Below are 20,611 nucleotides of genomic sequence, written 5' to 3' on the forward strand. Positions count from 1 at the left end.
GGGGGCGTGTCTTGGCCACCATCTTAGATGGCCACATTATCTGGGGTCATTGGGACTTAAATGTTCCTAAAACATAATTTATTGCCTTAATTGACCATTCTGAAGCAACTTTACAACTTTAAGAAATTACACTCAACATGCAGGCACAAAAGAAATCAGAGAAATCTATGCCTGCAGCAAGAAATACAGGATCTGCTGCAGGGGTGAGTAAGGGCTCACAGGCCTGCTCTCCTTCATTTATGGTGACATCACGGCTTATTTCACCAGCAGGGTCACCCATAGCTCCCTCGGGCATCCCTGCACCCATCCACCCTTCTCCCAGACCTAGATCACACTTGGCCACTGTCACAGCCCGCATCATCATCTAAGTGGCGGTACTGTGGCCGCGAGTGCCACAAGTGGGGAGGGCAGGCTTGTGCGCTCCGAGCGCTAATCACGATCGGAGCGGCTAGATGTTGCTCCCACGGGTGGCAGAGCGTGCAGCAAAGAGCCTCGATCAGAACTAAGGACAGTAACCCTGACATGGAAACTGATGCCCAAAAAGATATTCAAGAGCTTATGCATCCCTCCCAAGATAATCCTGTCACAACCAAGATGGCTGCTGAAGCTATAGATTTTGATGTATCCTCAGGCTGGAACGGTGCCAACAGTATCTACAAAGAGGCAGACAGGCCAAATTACACAGATGACTCCTAATTTTGAATCTGCAGTGGGTGTGGTATTCCCTCATTTGGACCACCACTTCCCCCTCGTTATGCATAAACTTCTAGAAGATCTCCAGCTACGTCTGATAAGAATGGGAAATACTGCAGATAATTAGACAGGATGTACTAGAGTTTAGAAATGAATTCAAAGCTGAATTTGCAACACTAAGTCACAATAGTGAACCTCAATAGGCGCATCCAATCATTGGAAATACAACTAAATTCCACCAACACTAAATTAAGTGATATGGAAGACAGGAGTCAGAGAAATAATTTGAGAATAAGGGGGATCCCTGACTCTGTTCAACCTGCTGAACTTTCAGATTACATTATGAGATCAAGAGATCAGTGAAGCCAAATCTGACAGATGAGAACCTAATGATTGACCTCATTCATCATCTTCCAAAACCAGATTCAGCTCCTCGAGATGCTCCCAGAGACGTGATCACAAGAATTCACTTTTTTTACAATTAAGGAGGATATTCTTCGGTCTATATGCTCAAACGGAATGCTGAATGATTATCACCACATTCAAATATTTCTTCCCTGCCACTATGCAGATGAGAAGAGACTTTGGACAGTTCACAGCTGCACTGCACCAAAGAAATATTCCCTACAGATGGGGATACTCGGTTAAAGTCCTGTTCCGCCTCAATGCTCGAAATTATACCATCAAAGACCAACGCCCGATCATTCAAGGAAATTTAGAGGAGTGGAGGTGCAGCCATCCTGAGTTACTGTCTTCATTGTACCTGCTATTCAGTTCCTGTTGTTCAGTCCAATCCAAAGGCTTGATGGTTTCTGGAGGTTGTTTTTTGGGGGTCCTGGTTTCTGGCTTTTTGTCCATTTCCCGTGGCTTTAGATTGTGTACTTCTCCAATTCTTCAAGAACTTTAGATCCTGGTTTCCAGTTCCTTGAGTTTCAAAACAATGCATCCTGGTGTTCGGTTCAGTATTTCTGCATGTATTCCATTTGTTTGCTGGCTCCTATCCCTTGGAATTATTTTACAAGTATTTTTTCTATAGATCCTGGTTTATGTCTCTGCTTCCTGATCCTGGACTAGTATGTTGTTTTTTTTGTTTTTTCTCTCCCCTTTTTTTCCTTTTGCGTGATGTCCGGTGTCCCAGGTCTTCTCCCCCCCAAAGTAAATGTTTTTGAGATGGAGGAAATTTTTACTTCTCCTCTCATGGCCTTATTTCTTCTATATACTTTTTTTTTTTTTTTTTTATTCATTTGGAAACATATTTGTAATTCTTCCCTTACTAGGGGTTATCTCCAAGATCTTTTACCCTTGTATTATTTATGTCTTTTGAATAATGATAATGCTATCCATAATGCGCCGTTTCATTGTTATGATGTAATAACGTTGTCTAATATTTCAGTGATACATGGAGTCAAACATAAATCAAACATAAATCGGTCAAGTGGACCTTACTCACCCAGGTAGGATTGCTCAATTTTAAAATATGTTTTCGTTTGTGCGGCGTGTTCAGATCCCTTCACCAATTTTTTCTTTTGTTCTTGTTTGCTCTTTTTGAGTGATAGGAATGGTTTTAACATTTTTATCATTTAATGTAAGGGGATTGAACACCACAACGGAGACTTTTGTTTAAAGAGGTAAAACCCAACAAACCAGGGATACTATTCATTCAAGAGACCCGTTTTAAAACAAATAGCATTAATATTCTGAAGATTACCCCACCCAGTATCACTTTGCATTCTGTAAGAAGTCTAGGGGCGTCTCTATATTTTTAAGTAAAATGTAGCTTGCCATACAGACAACGTGACTTTGGACCCAGACAGATATCTAATTTGGAATGGATCAGTAAATAGTATTGAGTGAAATAATAGTGAAAAATTGGCTGATATTTGTTCCAAATTTCTTTTTTCCCAGGGCCTATTCAACAGTTGGAGTGTTCCGCAGGAAGGAGATAGTGACTATACCTGTCACTTGGCAGCTTATAACATGTATTCTCGGATCGACAGGTTCTTGGTGGGTGAGAATACCACACCCCTTGTTTTGGGCTCGGGAATTTTGGACATTACTTGGTCCGATCATGCCCCCATAGCGATGTGTATAGAAGAGTCTTTCCAGTCGAACCCAAACAGACAGTGGAGACTGAGTGATTATTTAGTCACTGAGCTTGAGGATAAAACATTGGCTGAATCAGCGATTATTAAATATTTTAGGGAAAATGCAGCTCTATATTTACAGGATACCTTGTTGTGGAACACCCATAAAGCGGTTCTCAGGGGACACTTTATACAACGTGCCTCCTACTTGAAAAAAATTTGGTCTAAAAATGTGAGAGATTTAGAAAAATAACTTTATAATTGGTCCTTCAGATTTCAGATGTTAAGGTTAAAATTAACACTATCAAAGATCCTACATGATACAATGGGAGGGAGAGCTGGGCCACCAACTGACTCTGGCACAATGGCACAAGGCAATGGCAAATACAAAGAGCGCCTCAAAGAGCCTCTCGCTGTGGGAGGCATACTGTAAAATTGGCATGAGATGGTACCTGGTCCCAATAAGACTGTCAAGAATTTACAAGAGCTCATCCGAGCTCTGCTGGCGATGTGAGGGGGGAGCGGGCACCATGCTACACATGTTTCGGGACTGCCATTTATTGGGAGCATTCTGGACACAAATACAGGGCCTCATCTCGAGCACTACCGGCCTCCTGGTCCAGTTGCGACCAGAATATTACCTGCTACACATGATACCTGAACTTTCACTGCACCCCCATAAGAAAGTGTTAATAAACATACTCACTGTAGCAAAGATCCACTAGCCCAAAACTGGAAAAGCAAACAAGTACCTGCCATAGAGGCAATCAAAGACAGAATGGATGGAATAGGCTCCTATGAGCGGATGGCTAGCAGGGTGCAGGGTCAGGAGAAGAGGTATGATAAAGAATGGGCAAGTTTTAAACTCAGGCCATGAGCTCCTGCCTCTTGTAGAGTAACTAATAATTCAGATAATAATTCAGACACTAATGACCACAGAGTCGACCCGTCCAAATGTAGAAAATAGTAACTAAGGGAATACAACTGACAACCACAAGAACCCTAGTTTGAACAAAAAGACACTGGGTAGCAAGGTTGGGGGACTCTAAGTCTCCACTCCCGAGTTAAATTCTCCCCCCCCCCCCCCCCCCCAGTTCCTGTTCTCCCCACAAATTGCCAACACATTACCTAATGCACACATGACACATCACGGCAAAGAAGCCACCATAGCCCATGTGCGAAAAGCTGGCTCATATACGTATGTAACAAGATACAATAAATGTCGAAAAATGATAGTCCTGAAGGCAAAGAACCAGACTAATTGCTGCTGTACCCATAATGCAATGACATGTATACCTGGCACAAACAACTGAATCTATTGTACGATTTTTCATGCTGTTGGCGAAATAAAGACTATATATGGAAAAAAAAATAACACTATCCAGTTGGAAAGCACAGCCTTGATGTTGAGGAGATTGAAACAGTTTTTTTTATGTTAATGGGAATAGAGCATCATCAATGTTAGCCTCTAAATTATGCCACAGGGCTTCCTAATCAAGAATTGAGCACCTATTGGATGAGAGTGGCGTTAAAGTTACTCAACCGGTCAAGATAAGCAATATGTTTGCGGAGTATTACAAAAAATTGTACAATTTGGTTTTTGATCCCAATACGATACAGCCCACATCTGATACAATACGCTCTTTTCTGGACAGGGTCTCTTTAAAACAGATACCTACGGATAAACTGGATACTCTAAATTCTCCTATCCCCTCAACCGAAATTATAAACGCCATCAATATGATCCCACAAGGCAAAGCCTGGGGCCTAAATGTTTTACCGTGATGTACTAGAAGTCTTTCTCTAGTATTCTTACCCCTCATTTAACTCACTTATTCAATCTTTATTGGAATACAGTTGGAATGCCGGGAGAGGCTTTGGGTGCACAAATAGTCACGTTACCTAAACCTGATAAGAAACCAAATGCCTGCTCCAATTTTTGCCCCATTTAATTAATAATGATACTAAGATTTACTCAAAATTTTTAGTTAATCACCTTAATCGCCTTTTTCCATCCCTTATTGACTAAGACCAGGTGGGTTTCGTTATGAACCACCAGGCTCCGGATGGCAGCAGGCATTTAATTAATTTCATTAATCATCTCAAATCTACTCGCATGCCTTCTCTGCTGCTCTCTTTAGATGCGGAGAAGGTGTTTGATAGGATCAATTGGGATTACCTGAGGGAAGTCCTGTTGCGTTTTAACACCCCAGACCCCTTCATCAGGGCTGTGTTTGCACTATACTGTCATCCAACTGCCAGAGTATCTGTGAAAACTTTACGTTGTCCAATGGGACCAGACAGAGGTGCCCATTGCCTCCACTCCTGGTTGTGCTGGCAATGGAGTCCTTGGCTGAGATACGATGCAGCACAGATATCTAAGGTATTGCAGTAGGGGAAAAGGAACATAAAATTTGCCTTTTTGCAGACAACATCATGTTATCGCTTAAAAATCCAATGACCTCACTTACTCTGTTGATGTCGCTCCTGCAGGAATTCAGCGAAATTTTGTTCTATAAATTGAAGCCAAAACTCAAGCTCTCTCCTTCTTCATACATTGGTATGACCTAGATATTTTGAAATGTCAGTTTGACTTCGACTGGAGGGACTCATATCTCTTATCTGGGCATTAACCTATGCAAGAACCTGTCCAAGATGCATTCTTATAAGTAAGGTCTGGTCCGATTTTTAGGAACAATTTCCAGAGGCGGTGTAGGGAGGGTTAATTCGGCAAAAATGACTTTCCTTCCCGAAATTTTATATTTTCTTAGAGCCACCCCCCTTTTGATTCTCTTATCTTTTTTTGGAAAGGTAAATTTTGCTCTCTTGAAACTTATCTGGAATAAAAAAAACATACTCCAAAAGCTCAGGGTCAGGGCAGTGTGGGTTTGCCTGATTTTATTAATTATTATTATGCAACTAATGCAGCGATGGTGCTGAAGTCCAAACAAGAGCATGACCCGTCCCCCTTGGCTTGAGATGGAGGCTAGCAAACTCTCTCCACATTTAATTCGATATTTTATGCTTGCTTCCATCTCAGTGCACAAGGTTGGCGGACATGTTTCTTACGACCAAGACCACTATTAAGGCTTGGAATATGTTTTATATCAAAAAATTCACCTTTCTGCTGTCCGGTCAAGAGCCACTCCTCTGTCAGTATTGAAATTGACCATTCCTGAATTGGATGTAGAATATTGGGCCTCTCACTCTATTAAGTGTATTAATGACTTGTTTTTGTCTTCCAATTTTTTACCATTTGAACAGCTACAAAAGAAATTCTGATTTGAGTATTTTTGATGCCCCTGCACATGCGAAATTGGTTGAAAAGATTAGTGAGCACTTCGGGATTTCCGACCGGGATCTGAAATCTAGAAAATTGGAATTCTCAAATTTAGAAAAGGTTTATATCTAAGATCCTGGCCGGAAACAAACTATTTCCATGTGCTATGCCTTTTTTGCAGGCGAGGTAGGTTTAAAACTACCGTATATAACAAGATGGGAGAGTGACCTGGGTGAGGTATTAGCATTGAAAGGTGTTACCCGTTGTATTTCACATTTGGAAACCCATTTGAAATTAATCTACCGCTGGTATTTCTCCCCATTTAAAATGTTTACACTACACCTCTCCACATCTAATTTATGTTGGAGAGGCTGTGGATAGACTGGTACTTTATACCATGTTTTTTGGTCATGGCCAAAATTGGCTAATAACTGGTAACAAATATTAGAATTAATTATAACCATCACTGACTTCCCTGTTGACATAACACCTGGATTTTGTTTACTCAAATGCTTCCCCGACAATTTATCTGCACATAAAAAAATAATGCTAGGCCACCTCCTCATCTCGGCTACTTCAATCATACCAAGAAATTGGAAATCAGTTACCATTCCCTTTGTCAAAGATGTTTTACTAGTTTTATTTGAAAACAAAAGATGCAAGCTTGCTCTTAGGATACCTTCTGCAACCAATGTGCTGCTCAGACATGACTGGTCTGAATGGGAGAAAGCTATCAGGAGTAAGAATATTTCCACCTGACCTAAAAACTTTTTTTTTTCTTTTTTACTTATGTTTGACTCATTATTCACCGTATATATCACCTTCTATTTGACATCTATGTAAATGTATATACCTTAAAAAACGTTTTTATCTATGCATATACATTAATTTATTTATAGTCAATATCATTTTATGGATGTGAAATATATTCATTTTCCCCCAGTTTCTTTTTCTTTTTAGTTTTTCATTTTTTTTCTCTTTAATTCTGTTCTTTGTTATGTCAATGCCCACATATTATACTGCTTACATATTACCGATGTTTTAAAATGATGATAAGTATGTATAATTATTGTTATTTTTATTATTCCTTAAAAAAACAATAAAAACATTTGAAAGAAAAAAAAATGTTCTATCACAAACACTGATTATTGGGTTAAGGATTACAATGGTGTTAAATGTAACTTTTGTGTATAAAGGGTTTTAGGATTTTTTAGTTTTATATTGGGATACTTGTTATTACTAAAGTTACATGGGTTACTTTTTAAGAAGAGTTCAACATAGTATTAATGTATAGAGCTTACTTTCAGTATTAAGATTTGAGTGGGATTTGAAGGATTTTTTTTTTTTTACAAAATACTCACTCTCTTATGACTCCTAAGTCCCAGTCAATCTTCTAAGATTCATATTAGAGCTACAGGAGTTATTATACAAATTGCATTATTCAATGCTGTCCCTGCTTTTTCTGTAAGACATTTCCTGTATGAGAGTTTACTAGTGAGCAGATGGGAGTTGATCCATGTCACTTCCTAAAATGAAGAGCCACAGCATAGGGTGAGTATTTAGAAAGGTTTATTGTGGAATCAAGGATAAAACAGAATTGACATTTTGCCCATGAAGTCTTAAAGGAACACTATAAGGTCAGGAACACAAGCATGTATTCCTGATCCTATGGTCCCTATAGTATGGTTACAACCACCATTTAGGTGGCTTGCCCCCTTAGAAAGGGTTAAAACTTACTTGAGCTCTCCACGGGTCATACAAAAGGCTGAATGTGAATTGTGAATTAACGAACAAACAAAATGCATATGGAAGAATTTCGTTCGGCGCCCCTTCGTTTGTTCGATAATTCGGATCCCAATCAGTTTTTCGGTATTTAGACAAATGGAAGAAAATGCAGATTTTCATCCGAAAATACATTTATCTGAATACAAGAGTACCATATTACCATGTAACACTATACCGTTTATATCTACAAGGTATTTTTATTTTATGATTTAATTGTTTTGTTCTATCTCCTGTCATAGAATAAAATCATATTTTTCTGTTTTTTTTGTTTTTTTGCTATAGGTCAAGTAGAAAAAATTGCAATAGCAATTGTTTTGGTTTTACCATCAGAAGAAAAATTGTGAGTACATAAACAGTACATTTATTTAGTATTCAGTACCAGTGCTCAATAATAAGGGCAATAATTGGTGTGTCATAAAATAAAAAGGTTACAAAATAAAAATTGAATTTTTAATGTTAATATCCTGTGAATGAGGAGTGTTCCAGAAGCAGTTATATCATTTTTTTCAATGTATCATTTTTATTGCATTTTCTCATGGACAATACAGGGTTAGCTCAAATGTAGTGGGAGAAAATACAGATAAAGTCATGTTTTTATAAACAAAGGTAAATCAAAATATAATCAACAACAGTTGCTGGTGAGATATAGAGACAAAATAGTACATATGGTAATGGCATAGAAAGTATCCTACTGAGGAGTTGCATCAAAGTCCTCCATTAAACATTATTTAATTTTCAAAAAAAGGATCTAACAATCGCCATCATGGATTGAAAGTACTTGGGAGTACACACATAGCATTATAAAAATCAATCATCAAAGTGTTCTGTTCTAACCTAAAGTGATAATAAAAATGGGAATGACTATGGAAACCATTTGAACCAGAAAGCATTTACCATTGGTGAGTCCTCAACTTGCACATATTTGAACCACGTTTTACAACATAACAGTTTGATACATCTCCAGTTATGTCTGTGAGCTCACTGTAGCATAGAACTCTTCATATCCATGTGTGGGTTGTTTTTTTTTTTACTGTAATATGTAAATTCAGCTTGCCACTGACAATTAAGTTTTTTTCAGATATCTATGAATTCTAAATGGTCCACTGGTAGCTTAATCTTAGCCTCCCACGGGTCTCATCTAAGTAGTCCCATCTGATTAATGAACAAAGGTCACTAATGAAAGGATATCCCGACGCTGCAACACAGCCACACAAAAGGATTGTTACAAAATAGCCTATGGAGTAACTATCTAGTCATTATTAGACTTAGGCATTTGTCTTAAGAATTTTCAGATAAAATTGGTTTTCTGATTTCCAAATAGTAAATGAAAGAATGCCCTAATGAACGAGTCACTCGAAACAAAAGTTTCCATTCCATTCGTTAATTTTTCATTCATGTAAAATTGTTACCCTTACATTTGATTACCAACTGATATTTGCTACCACTACCAAATTAGGGAGTTGTTGTGTTTCTTTATTAGCTCCCACTTTGGTATCCTTAAATATGTCAATCACACATATGGATACCAAATCTGGGAACAATTTACTAAACATCCATAAGACCAGAATAAAAAAAAAAAAAAAAAAAAATAACTTTTGTTCCACCTCCCTAATTTGGTATCTTTATGTGGGATTGCTATATTTAAGGATACGAAATAAGAGAGCAATATCTACTAAACAGCTCTTTAATTTGGTACCCTAAAATATGGCAATCCCACATAAGTGCATCAATTTTATTTAGGGAGTTATCTACTAAACAGCGGAAAGATCAAATTCAAGAAAAGCCCATTTCTTAATTTTGATCGTTCAGCAGCTTAGTAACTAGCTCCCTAATTTGGCATTCTTATGTGGGATTGCCACATTTAAGGATACCAAAATAGGGAGCGATCTATTGAACACAGCTCCCTCACTAATTCCTTTAATAGGCAATCCCACATAAGGATACCAAACTAGGTACTTACTACTTTCTAAACCAAAGAAAAATTTACCTGCATTCCATTTGTTTAAATAGAAATTCTGAACCAAAAACATCAGACACATTTTGTACAATACAAATCGACTAGTGGCTGAAATTCGTTTAGGACAAAATGTATTGTCATCCAATTTCATTTAGACGAACCAAAAATGTTCACTATGCACAGGTCAAGTCAATATATAGATGTTTTGGAACAAACTTTAATTGCTCAAAAACAGGTTGATTCAGCACCAGAGAGATAGGGGGAACACATTTAGAACAATAATAAAAATAAAAACACACACACTCTCCCACTCACTCTGCCAATGCCTTGATATTGGGGGTTTTGATCCATCTCTGGCCTCCAACAATTAGTATTTGCAGTGTGTGCAAAGGAGCATATGAAGTCAACCTCAAATTGTCTATTAATCCCCTGCTGCATAGGTACACCAATGAAAATGAGGTATTTCCATGTAATAATTTAAACTATTCTATCAACACAAGAACAACAATTTCATATTGAAACGTAAACTTTCTTTTTAATTTAGATTCAAAACCAAGACAAATCCAGAACGTTAAGGTAAACTGATATGTAAGCTTACTAAAGTAATTGTATCTTAAACAGAAGTAATCGCATGCTTTTAGTGTTTCTAACAGTGAAACAGGCTTCTGGCACATGCCAAAGCTGAAGACAGAACATACAAGAAGACTGTATACTTTTTTGGCTAATTGTTTGTTGCTTTATTTTTAAATTAGACTATTTACATTTGTGTTCTGTGTTACTTTTTATTATATTATTTTGTATAAAAGAGTATGGCCAGGTATATACCATTGGCACTTGCCATATTTTCTATGTTTTTTTTCCCTTTTTTGTGTACTGGGGATTTGTCTGTGTCGCCATGGCAACCTGGCCTTTCTCAGAGTGAGTTCCGGCTTTGGGTTAATGCCGATGAGCCCTTTCTGGCTGCTTTTTGTTTGGCATAGTTGCCATAGTTACCAGACTACCTTGCTGCACTCCTAGGCTTTCTACATATGGGTACGTGTCCCTATCTATTATATTTGACCTTTTTTGTTATATATCAGTCTACATTTTTGATGTATTTTGGCCCTTAGTCATAATGGTTCTTTTTTATCCCGATTGTGACACAGGATATTTTGATCACCTTCGTAACCCAACTTACTCAGAAGTGCTCCTGCTGCCACTTTATGCAGAGTCAGGGCCAGCGCTACCATAAGGCAGGACAGGCTGATACCTTAAGGTGCACCGGCCCAGAGGGTGCACAATCTGTAGACTGACTGGAGGGGAGGACACAGTCCAGTCATTGCTTGTAGTGTGGCGAAGCCGTGGGCTGTGGTAGAGAAGCTTCTGTATCCTCCACCTGGCCTGTCAGGAAGTGCTCACTGAGAGCAATTCATTGCTTCCTGTCAGACTGGGTAGAGGTTACAGGAGCTCCTCTACTGCGGTCTGTGACTTGTTCATGCTATACAGGAGGGAGGTGAGCTGGCATGGTTGGTGGAAAGAGAGTAAGACACATAGAGGGAGGAGGGAGGAAAAAAGTCATATGGGGGTTGGGGGAATGAGACAGATGAGGGGGCTGGAGGGAGCAAATGAGACACATGTAATGGAGGTGCTAGGACACACACAAAGAGACATAGACGAAGAGACAATGTGCTGGTGGGAAGAGAAACAAAAATATCTATGGAGAGATAGACACACAGACGGACTGAGAAAGGGACAAAAGAGACAGACGGGGCTGGTGGGGCACCCAGAGGAACTAGGGAGACACAAAGACATAGAGGGTCTGTGGGTCAAAGAGACAAGGTACTGGGGAAAGACACACACAGAGGGCCTGGGGGATAAAGAGACATGGAGGTATTGGGGAAGGGGAGAAAGAAATACACAAAAGGGGCTGGTAAAAAGGCACACAGAGGGGATGAGGAAGGGGAGAAAGAGACACAAAGGGGCTGGAGGAGGGGAAGAGACACACAGAAAGGCTGGTGAAGGTGTGAAAGAGACACAAAGGGGCTGGGATAGAAAGAGAAACACAAAGTGGCTGCAGTAAAAAGAGACACACAAAGGGGCTGGGGAAGAAATAAACACAGGGGCTGGGATAAAAATAGACACACAAAGGAAGTGGAGGGAAGTAGGATAAAAAAAGAGAGTAAGAAATTCAAGAGGGGATTAATGGACACACAGGTGACAATGCCTTTTTTGGGGGGGGGGACGGGAGGGTGCGGCAAAATGCATCTTCGCCTATGTAGCCAAATATCCTTGCACCGACCCTGTGCAGAGTTTTCAGCCCTACGACCTGTTACCACTGCGATCCAGCACCTCTGCCACACTCCCCCATCAAGGAATATGTCTTGGCACTGATGCCAGGTTTCTGAATTGTATTTAATTCTAATTTATGACCAATTTATTTATCGATTGATACATTATTTCTGTTTGTTACATGGCCACATTTGAATATACAATTTTTGATTGTTTTGCCTATATACCAGGTCTTCCTGCAAGGCTATTTCATACTCTCATTATATATGTAGTTTGTTATTTTAGTTGCCATGGCAAGCTATTAAAGCCTACTACTTTACTATTTATGTTCATTCACACTGTTTATGGTCTTCTCCTCAGGATTCTCAACCCCAGATACTGTCCACATATTGTGATAATCTTTTTTTATTTTGATTTGTGCTTGGGCCTCATTTTTTGTCCTTTATTTTCTGTAAGGCCTGTAGTACCTGCTTTGTTTTTTTCGTTTCTATGGTTATTCCGGCTTATTTCCGGGTTTGTTGCACAGGTGTGTGACATCATCACGGAGTTTGAGACAGCTGTTTTGGCAGTTTGTTTTTTTCAAATTTCATTAGGTATTTAAGTGTTTGCTTCACTATTGTTTTGTATACATGATTACTACTGGAAAATCACTCCATAGATTTGGTGACTTTTTTGCACGTTGTTTGCACTTAATCTATGTACCATTATTGTATGAATAATTAGTGGTCACTTTTGCACCTTAATTGGCTTTTGTTTGCATGATAAATATTGTAAGATAATTGTAAACTGTTTTAATTGATATTGCACAATAATTTAGTGGTTGATTGTTTTTTATTGGCAAGAGATATAATTCAAGATAGTTGTGCAATATTTCAATTGATATTGCCCACCGATTTATGTGTTTGTTAGGAATCTCTTTACCAGGGGTTTTATTTTTTGGGTCGCTGCACATGTTAATTTATTGATTATTGATACGGTAGGTAATTGTATGGTTACACTTGCACTTTAAAATCAATGTCGCGCCATTCTTTGGTGTTATTGAAGCTGGTGTCTGGCTATGCATCTCATTTGCAGCAGGTCAAAACAGCAAAAGGGTGCTCTACTAAGTACTAAAAATGCTTGCCATGAAGGGGTTGAATAATTTTCAGACTGGATAAGTCATTATACATTGCATTTTTAGTTGCATTTGTGGAAACCACTTTTTTTTATTTTTTATTTATTTGCTTTAATTGCGTTTGCTTGATTTGTTCATTGCAAACAGCTTACAGTCTGTAAATTTTGGCAATAAACCTGATTTTAATAATTTTGATTACAACTGTATTAGTAAGCTGGAGCACAAAAAACCCATATCAATTACAAGTAGAGATCCAGAGGCATCAAAATGTAGGCTGTAGAATAAGATAAATGTATTGTATTCCACAGGACAAAAATAAAATACAATGTTTCGGGTGTGAGATTTCACACCCGAAACATTGTATTTTATTTTTGTCCTGTGGAATACAATACATTTATCTTATTCTACAGCCTACATTTTGATGCCTCTGGATCTCTACTTGTAATTGATATGGGTTTTTTGTGCTCCAGCTTACTAATACAGTTGTAATCAAAATTATTAAAATCAGGTTTATTGCCAAAATTTACAGACTGTAAGCTGTTTGCAATGAACAAATCAAGCAAACGCAATTAAAGCAAATAAATAAAAAATAAAAAAAAGTGGTTTCCACAAATGCAACTAAAAATGCAATGTATAATGACTTATCCAGTCTGAAAATTATTCAACCCCTTCATGGCAAGCATTTTTAGTACTTAGTAGAGCACCCTTTTGCTGTTTTGACCTGCTGCAAATGAGATGCATAGCCAGACACCAGCTTCAATAACACCAAAGAATGGCGCGACATTGATTTTAAAGTGCAAGTGTAACCATACAATTACCTACCGTATCAATAATCAATAAATTAACATGTGCAGCGACCCAAAAAATAAAACCCCTGGTAAAGAGATTCCTAACAAACACATAAATCGGTGGGCAATATCAATTGAAATATTGCACAACTATCTTGAATTATATCTCTTGCCAATAAAAAACAATCAACCACTAAATTATTGTGCAATATCAATTAAAACAGTTTACAATTATCTTACAATATTTATCATGCAAACAAAAGCCAATTAAGGTGCAAAAGTGACCACTAATTATTCATACAATAATGGTACATAGATTAAGTGCAAACAACGTGCAAAAAAGTCACCAAATCTATGGAGTGATTTTCCAGTAGTTAACAAATATAACTAATATACCTGCATATTATCCATTCGATGATCTCAAGGATCTAAAGATAGAAAGAAAAACACTCCTCTCTAGGTGCTTGTCAGTCCCTCACTCCTGTTGTTCTCAGCAGCTTAATTCCAGCTCACTCAGTCTCTGCACATCCAGGTTTGTCAGGTGATGCACTTCGCCCGCCTCTTGGGGCTTCTGGTAGCGTTATTGAGGAATCTTAGCCCATTTCTTAGGAGCAATACCCTCCAGTTCAGTAATATTCTTGGGTTTGCGTGCTGAAACCGATTACTTATGTGCAGCACTTTACCAATAAACTGGATACAAGAATATCCTTTAAGGTTGAAATGCATTGTGCTTGTGGGGGCGGCCAAAATGAGATTATTTTTAACACAACTATTGAGTTTATCATAAATCTGGCACTTTAAATATAACACTTCATACGTATATTATTTTTATTTATATTATTTATAATTTTTTTTTGGGGTGGAATTAATTTGATTTATTTGCAATAAAAAAATGAAACAATTTGTTATGAGAATTGGTGCACTTTCTAATGACTGTGGAGTTATTTGAGTACCAGGGAGGGACAATTCTTTAAATTTTACGCAGAACCTGATGATGGTTCTGGTCAAGGTGAGTGGTCTGAGGAGTAATCATACAAGTGATATTTGTTTTGCTACACTATAAATATATTTTTCTTTGCTCTATTATAGTTTATAAAATGACATAAAAGGTTGTCATGCTAATAATGCTAAGTAACACTGTCTAGAAGAAACAGCCTCTTTGGCTTCCAGAGCATGTATACAGCAAATTCTAAAGGTTATTATGTGTAAGCCACCACCTACGTAGTACACATAATATAAGAAGGGAGAGCGTAGAACATGCAAAATAATGCAGGCATATTATTTTTCTATAAAACCGCACTTTATTATATTGTTCAAAAATGGCCTCTTACATTAAAACAGACTAAACAGGGCACAAGTGAATACTGAAAATAGACAACAACTCAAATAGCTTGCCCTTCAGTGGGTAACCGATCAGTTCTCAGGCTGGTTTTAGATTATCTTGTGCTGTTACAGAGAGAAACTAAACTAAGTATCAGAGTGATCCCACCCAGAAGAGCAGCCCAGAAAATGGCACTTCAAATGTTTATATTGCCAGTTTTCCAATTATTTGGACTCCCTCCATTCTCCACTTGTTAAGAGAATGGAGACTTACCATTATTGGCATTTAGATAGCACCAAGTTATTCTGCAACAGTATACAACAGGGGTAGGCAACCTACGGCACTAGTGCCATGCACGGCACTCGAGGTGTCTTTGCACGGCACTCAAGGCTGCTAGAGCCAAACAGGCTCTGGCCTATCAGGAGTCCCAGTAAAACTTCAGATATCTGCTAATCCGAAAAGGTGGTGAAGGACAATCCTCAGTTTATGCATTGCAGCACGTAGAGGTAGTGATCTCAGATCACTTCCTCCCAGCACTTGTGAATGGGAATCCACACTGTAGTAGAGCAGCTCGCAGTTGCTGTTGCAGCTCCTGTCCTTGACATGTACCTGGCCGGCCTAGTCTCCACTGGAAGCCACCCACACTGCTATATATACACAGAAATGCAGAATAACCCTCCCCTCATACAAATAATATGGACAGCCCACACACAAACATACACACAATCCGCACAAACGAAACACCACTAACAATCCACATACATGCACACAACCCCACATGCAATACCCCAAACTGCCCCCACACACTACCAAACACACACTGTGACATATCCATCCCCACACACACAATTCCACAAGCAGCCCCCATACACAGCCCACATTCATATGTATCATACACAATACCATAAACTACTCATGAACATATACAATATAATAGCTCCTATACGCAGGGCCGTCTTTAACGCGGGGCAAACTGGGCAGCTGCACCGTGAGCCCTGCTGGCCTCAACTATTTCTAACCCTCTGGCCGATAATCCGCACACTAAGGAGGCCCACCGGGTGGCCCATGCACAAAGGACCACCCGGTGGGCTTCTGTCAGCAGGGGCCCGGTTGCACTCTGAGGCACTTTAACAGTGCAAGCGGGCCCTTTGCCTTTCGGCAGCAGGCTGGGAGGAAGTGACGGCCGCGCATCACTTCCTCCCACAAAGAGAGGAGCGTGCAGAAAAGAAGAGTAGGCAGATTGGAGGGGGGCTGTGTCAGTATGTTTGTGTGTCAGTATGTCTTTGTGTGTCAGTATATCTGTGTGTGTGTGTGTCAGCATGTCTGTGTGTCAGTATGTCTTTGTGTGTCAGTATATCTTTGTGTATGTCAGCATGTCTCTGTGTGTGTGTCAGTATGTCTGTGTGTGTGGTGATACTAAGCGAACCTGCAGCTCCTAGGGCTAGAGTTTACTCTAGTGAGATCCAGCACTGTCAGAGCATTGTCATGGTAACCATAGCAACATTGCAAGCTCACAATGGGAACATTAGGTCTTCCCACCAGCCTCATGGCACACAGCAGGGACAGCACTTGGATAGTGTCGGAGCTGTATGTGCTGGCAGGGGAGAACTCCCATGTCAGCCTTGGCCCATGCCCATCGTGGTTGCCTGCTTGCCCGATGGCCAGTCCAGGCCTGGTCAGATCTCTCATTGGATCTCTAGATGGTTAATATTTGCAATAAGCACTAAATAGATTTTAAAATGTGGTGTCTAGTCCATGACAATGTTCTGTATCACATAGTATTTATTAATTATTACATACTTACAGTCATCAAAACAACTTTTGCTAATGACTGACACCATGAAAAAAATGTTCATCAGATCAGTTAACTTGCTTTAGTTTTTATTTCTTGCTCTGTAAATTGAACTTTAATCACATGTGGGAGGCTCCCGCAGGATCTAAAAGTCTATTAACAGAGCAGGAATTAAGAAAATCTACTTTAAACAGAATGTGCAATAATGTAAGTTTATACATTAGATCTCTATTTACAGGTGTTTAGGAAGCCTGTGCAAGTCAGATGCAGAAAAATGTGGCTAGGGCTGCATAAACAAATTGCAGAGAATTAAAGGATCACTATAGTGTTAGGAAAACAAAATCGCTGGTAAGACCACACCTTGAATATGCTGTGCAATGTTGGGCACCTGTTCTAAAGAAAGATATCATGGCACTAGAAAAAGTGCAGAGACGAGCTACAAAATTGATAAAAGGAATAGAGCATTTTGGTTATGAAGAAAGGTTAAAAAATGTAAATCTCTTTAGTTTGGAAAAACGGCGCCTGAGAGGGGATATGATAACATTATACAAATATATTCGGGGCCAGTACAAACCATTATCTGGAAATCTATTCTGAAATAAGGCTATACATAGGACACGAGGTCACACATTTAGGCTTGAAGAAAGGAGATTTCATCTAAGGCAAAGAAAAGTTTGTTTTACAGTAAGAGCAATAAGGATATGGAATTCATTGCCGGAAGAGGTGGTTTTGTCAGAGTCTATACAGATGTTTAAACTGCAATTGGATAAATACTTGCAAAAACATAACATACAGGGATATAATTTCTAATTAGTGGGGTAATAGCTGCTTGATCCAAGGAGCCACCTGACTGCTATTTTGGGGTCAAGAAGGAATTTTTTCCTAGTTTGTTGCAAAATTGGAAGCGCTTCAGACTGGGTTTTTTGCCTTCTTTTGGATCAACAGCAAAAGCAAATGTGAGGAAGGCTGAACTTGATGGACGCAAGTCTCTTTTCAGCTATGTAACTATGTAACTATGTTTTCCTGACACTTTATCATCCTTGGGACCCCCCCACCCCCAGGGTCCCCCTCCCTTGGCGCTGAAGTTAAAATCCCTTCAGCCACTTACCTTTATCCAGCGCCGGGCTCTCTCTGCGCTGGTGACCTCTCCTCCCCCGCCGTCAGCTGCCGAGTGGAGCAGAATGCACATACGCGGCAAGAGCCGCACACGCATTCAAACAGTCCATAGGAAAGCATTTCCCAATGCTTTCCTATGGACGTTCTGCACGCTGGATGCAAATTTCGCATCCAGCGTCGCAGAAGCGCCTCTAGTGGCTGTCAGGAAGACAGCCACTAGAGGTTGGATTAACCCTGCAATGTAAACATAGCAGTTTCTCTGAAACTGCTATGTTTGCATCTGAAGGGTTAAAACCTGGGGGACCTGGCACCCAGACCACTTCATTGAGCTGAAGTGGTCTGGGTGGCTATAGTGTCCCTTTAAGCAGTGAGACTGTAGGGGAATGATCTATACACCAAAACTGCTTCATGAAGCTAAATTTGTTTTGGTGACTATAGTGCCCCTTTAATCATATAAAGAGAGAACATTAACAGATAACAGATAAGGCTTATAATCAGAGGTTACACTTTTTTAAATAAACGTCAGTTATTTACTAAAAGACGCTATAAAGCTCAAATTCTGCATTCAAGTTTTCTAATCCTAAATGAACTCTATGGGCACCCAGTCAACATCATCTCAATGAATTGGTCTGGGTGTAGTGCCCCTGTTTTTTTTTAACCTTGCCACTAAAAATACTGTAGTTTTCCAGGAACAGTAATAGTTTTTTTGCAGTGTTGAGACACCACTAATGGCTGTCTTTCTGTAGAGAAACATTAGATTGGCTGAAGTCATTAATCTTGATGTTCTCAGCCAGGGAGACGGAGTGGCAGCACAGAGGCAACGCAGGATGTAAGGTAAGTTAAACTTTCTTTTTAACCCTTGCAGGATGTGAAGGACACCTGCATAGGTAGGGGAACACTATAGCGTTAGGAATACATCAAATATCCAACTAATTTTTGCTCTTCCGAACCTTTCACATGATTATCACCTCTCCAGTTCATGGGTTATATGTAGCTGCACATTATTATTATCATTGTGTGTCTGTCTGTGAGTGAGTTAGTGTGTGTGTCTGTCTGTGAGTTAGTGTGTGTGTCTGTCTGTGAGTGAGTGTGTGTGTGTCTGTCTGTCTGTCTGTCAGTGAGTGTGTGTGTTTGTCTGTCAGTGTGTGTTTGTCAGTGTGTGTGTGTGTATCTGTCAGTGCGTATGTCTGTCAGTGAGTGTGTGTTGGTCAGTTTTGGGATGGCCGCACTGGACAGTGGAGGACCTGGAGTTGCATGGAGGCACGCAACGTCACATTCAGACGTGACGTCAAAGTTCTCCACCTTCACAGGGTTTCAAGGTGTAGTGGAAGAATCCGCTTTGGCACAGGGTGGGGATGGTGCCATTGGGCGTATATCAGATGCTGGACACTGGAGTTGCATACTGGAAGCGGCAATATGAGTGGAGTTTGCTTGTTGGGTAATATTGTTTTTTGTTTTTTAAACAGGGGCTGGGGTTTAGCAGAGGGGGGAACTGGGATTTAGTATAGAGGGGGGACTGGGATTTAGTATAGAGGGGAGACTGGGGTTTAGTAGAGGAGTGTGCTGGGGTTTAGAAGAGGGGGATGCAGTTGTTTTTTTATACTGTACTTTTCAATATAAACCTTCGTTTCTATGAAAGTGTAAGTTTTGTTTTTGTTTTGCAGCCCACATAAACTTAACCCCTTAAGGACGCATGACGGAAATTTTCCGTCATTGCAGCACTCCCCTTAAGGACGCTGGACGGAAAATGTCCGTCCAAAATGAAAATTAACCCCTGATTGCCACAATCGCGGCAATCGTGGGGTTAATCTTCCTGTAGTGTGTCTCCATATCGGAGGCACACTACCATGGGCAGTTTCACTGATTCAGCCCATGTGATCGCTCTGACCTGGAGTCAGAGTGATCACACGTGCTGCAGTGAAACCCGATCTGTTTCCCTGCAGCTCCGTGTGAGCTGTGAACAGCAGAGAGACAGATCGGTGCTGATCTGTCTCTGGCTGTAAGAAAAAAAAGTTAGTTACAAAATCCCACCCCCCCCTCACCTCTTTCAAATAAAATTGAACCATTTTCCTGCCCTTTGATCACTGCCTGTATTTCACTGTGATCTGATTTTTTTCTTTTAACCCCTGAGGGTTAACTTTTATTTTTTTTAATCCTCAGGGGTTAAATGTATTTAATTAATTCTTTTAAATATTTTAAAATATTTATTTATTTAGCTAAGGTGGGTAGAAGTTAGTGGGGAAATTTGGGGATTTACGGTTAGGCTAGTTAGGGGTTAAAAGTTGAAAAAAAACAATAAAAAGTTAAAAAAAACTTTTGAAAAGTTTAAACAAAGTTTTAAAATAGTAAAATAAGTTGTTAAAAGCTAAATAAAACTTTTTAAAAGTTAAAAAAACTTTTAAAAAGTAAAAAA

General features: G+C 39.4%; 1 protein-coding gene across 3 annotated transcripts in view; it reads left to right on the plus strand.

Annotated features, from left to right (window-relative positions):
- LOC134602882 (uncharacterized) overlaps positions 1–20,611 on the plus strand; it is a 79,533-nt gene that overhangs the window by 19,273 nt on the left and 39,649 nt on the right. The window contains exons 2-3 of one of the 3 annotated variants that reach the window (XM_063448324.1): positions 8,125–8,182; positions 10,344–10,387. The gene's annotated coding sequence lies outside the window, so the exon portion shown is untranslated. The remainder of the gene's footprint in view (positions 1–8,124; positions 8,183–10,343; positions 10,388–20,611) is intronic. The other 2 variants (XM_063448323.1, XM_063448325.1) reach the window with 2 other exon arrangements.

The sequence above is a fragment of the Pelobates fuscus genome, chromosome 3 (genome assembly GCF_036172605.1).
Source record: "Pelobates fuscus isolate aPelFus1 chromosome 3, aPelFus1.pri, whole genome shotgun sequence".
Classification (NCBI taxonomy): Eukaryota; Metazoa; Chordata; class Amphibia; order Anura; family Pelobatidae; genus Pelobates; species Pelobates fuscus.